Genomic DNA, 3,528 nt, shown 5'->3' with positions numbered 1-3,528 from the left:
ATAACCAGATAAGTTTCTACCACAAGAACCTGAATGGAAATCATTCAAAACTTTCTTGGCTTCCTCATGAGTGAGGCACCTTCGTAAAATCGTATCAATACCACGATGGCAAAGAGTGCCACCAATGATCAGATAATATTTGGCTTGGTATCGGATACATCGTTGTTGGGAGCGAGAGGTATCTAGCCGAAAAGTTTGGGTCTGGAGATAAATCAGTATATCTCCATACCACATGTCACATGATGAAATCAGGAACAAAGACTCATCCATAATTGATGGTTCTGATGTTGAATTGATAGAAGTCGAAGGAAGGTTGCAAAGTAGCTTGGCGAAAACTAGAGATTTCTTTGATTTGTAATTGATGAATTCCAGATCAAACTCCTGCAAAATGACTATCCATTTTGAGTAGTTCCCCCCAGCAATTGTCGTGACAAAATATATGTCATAGGGTTGCAATATGAAATCACAGTGGTCTTCTGGAGTAGGATATAGTGATGAAATCTCGGTATAGCTTGTACAACTTCCAAAGCTAGTTTCTCAACATAAGAGTACTTACTTTCTGTATCATTGAGATTGTGACTCAATATATCGAATGTTCAATCCCATTTTCCTCTTGGAATAAAACCATTCTAATGGTTATATCTGCAGCGACAAGATACAGGAAGTAGTCGTTTTGATAATTCGGGGAATACATTAATGAGGCTCTAATCAAGGTATCTTTAAGAGCATCAAAAGAAGCTTGCGCAACTTGATCCCAATGGAAGGGTATACCCTTTTTCAATAAACGAGTAAATCCTTTAGCGATTTCAACGTAATTGGGAATGAACTTCCTCAAAAAGTTAGCCTTCCCTTGGAGTCTCTGTAACTGTAGTAGATTTGAAGGTGGAGGTAAATCAAGGATTGCCTAAACCTTAAATGGATCGAGTCGAATTCCCTCCTTAGACACTACGAAACCAGGAAAATGACCAGAACCAACACAAAACACACATTTATGTGGATTGAGTCATATTTTGTAGTATTGGCATCATCAAAATATAGCTCTCAAATGTTGTAGGTGATCAGTCCGCTTTCGTGAATGAGCAGGTAAATCGTCAAGGTAAGGTTGAACAATATGTTTGATGTCATGGAAGGCATAATTCATTTCCCTCTGAAATGTTTCCCTTGCGTTCTTCAAACCAATTGGGAGTTTCTGATAAGTGAATGTGCCCCACAGACAAATAAAAGTAGTTTTTGATTGGTCCTCTGGGCAGATATTGATTTGATTGTAGTTGGAAAATCCATCTATGAATGAGAACATTTCACATCTAACACATTCATCAATAATCTGTTTGATAAAGGGAGTGGGATAGTTGTCTTTTGGACAAGCCTGATTTACATCCCTATAATCGACACACTCTCATATTGTCCCTTGTTTCTTCATGACAGGAACCATATTGGAAACCTAGTCTGTAGGAGGAACATGGTAAATGAAACAAGAATTCAAAAGTTTTTCAACTTCTACCTTAATGGCAGCAGCCTTCTTTTGATGAACAGGTCAGAGATGATGTCGTATTGGTTTGACATCAGGATACATTTTGATTTCATGTTCAACTATACTAGAGTCTATGCCTGGCATCTCCTCATATGACCATGCAAATATGTCTCGAAATTCGCAAAAGAGAGCACGGTAAATATCAAGTTCTAATGGAGAACAAGATTTACCAACATGAATATTTTCCACAATGTTAGGTTTGGTCAAAATATTGATAGAAATGGTCTCTTCAATATCTGACATATTTCGCTCAGAATCTACTGTATCTATGAAAACAAAATTCGAAAGGAAATCGACAACTAAAGGGTGATTAAGTTCATTTGAATAATGTTCAATGTGATCTCGAATATTGGAACGATGATGATAATCCTCCCATGGTTATCCTTCCATCATCATTGATTCAACGAGTCCTTCATCAGTAGAATATATACATGAAAAAGGATTGGAAGAAGTACCAAATTCTAATGAACGATCTACCAATAAAATTGAGGAAAATGGATTTGGGTTTTCCATGCAAGCCAGAAATATTGATTGCTATGCTAGCTCAATAGTGCTTAGCGGCATTTCATAATTACTATCGACTTCAAAACTATTGGTAATCTTCCTTAAGTCAGATGAAGTGGAAGATATCATGTTGCAAGTCTCTACTTTTGCCACTTCCGCCAAATTTGATGGTGGTGGTAGTGAAAAAGTACCCATTAGGGAAGAGTCTTTAAAGAGACCTACACCAATGTTTTGGAGAGATAGCGGGGGTCTGTGTACCAACGGAATGCTTCCAGTAACCTGTGAACTAGAGGTGAAGAAGGTGAGTTGGTCGATAACTATGATTCCACCTTTATGAGGAGATGCAATCATACGAAAGTATGTTGAAACCATAGCAGCCATTGCATGAACCCATGGTCTTCCTAGCAAAATGTTGTAGTCAAGGGGTCCGTCAACTACCTCAACTTCAACAGTTACCGTTTTTCCTCCTAGTTCGATCTTCAGATTACTCAATATTCCACAAGGCATATATGTGCAACCATCAAAAGCTTTTCATGTTGTTGGTGAACGTGGCAAAGGTGGTGAACCAAGTGTTTTCCAGCAACTCATAGACATTATACAAGTAAATTCCCCCTCATCAATAATAGTTCAATGAACATGTTTATTGAGAGCATTTACTTGAATCAGTAATGCTAACTGTGCTAGTAACTGTGGCGTATAACCCACATGGTTGAAAACTACAAGATTGGAAATAGTTGGATCGATTCCACCAATTGCTGACAACAAAGCCTTCTTTTGGGAGGGACAGTTTTCTAACACCTCAAGAATAGACATAGAAGAAGGTGATTGAGCCAAATCTTCTATTATGTTATACTTTTGTGCAGCTTGAGCTCAAGGGTTAAATGTCGATTTGTGTACAACTCCCTTAGGCAATTTTATCGTTAACTCTAGTGCAATAGGTGGTGGAATAGGATCATTCAAAGTTGTAGTTGAAGGGTTAGGTATATCAGCCTGGTTATTCGATGATGACGGTTGATTTCCATAATCTTTACTTCGTGTTGACACAAAAACATCATCTTTCGGCTTAGAGGTGGATAGCATGAGCACTTGGGAAGTGGAATCTTGGTCAGTAGCAACCATATTTGTCCCGGTTTTGGAAAAGGATCAGTGAATACCACAGATCTATTAGAAGTCTTCAAAATATTTCAGACTTCGGAGTGGTGCAAACAATCTCGCGTAAAATGCTCATCATTACAGATCAAAAATGAGCAACAAGGTTTTCTTACCGAAGAGGAGGAATCAAATTATTTCTCTTGAGGGGATTTATTTCGTTTCTTCTAGTTCTTCCCCTTTTTCTTACCTCCTGGTTGCTTTTCATTCTTTCACTTGTCAGATGACTTGACATTTATTTTGGAAGTAAGAGTGTTATCAGGTGCATTTGCAATTTGGTTGGTGATGGCAAGTGTTTGACCATATGGTCTACCTGCGGTTTGTGGGCTCGAAGAACTAATCAC

This window comes from Pinus tabuliformis, chromosome 3_2, assembly GCF_031772625.1.
Source record: "Pinus tabuliformis cultivar Carrire ecotype Pingquan chromosome 3_2, CPIR1, whole genome shotgun sequence".
NCBI classification, from domain to species: domain Eukaryota; kingdom Viridiplantae; phylum Streptophyta; class Pinopsida; order Pinales; family Pinaceae; genus Pinus; species Pinus tabuliformis.
Note: the sequence above shows the minus strand (reverse complement) of the source record.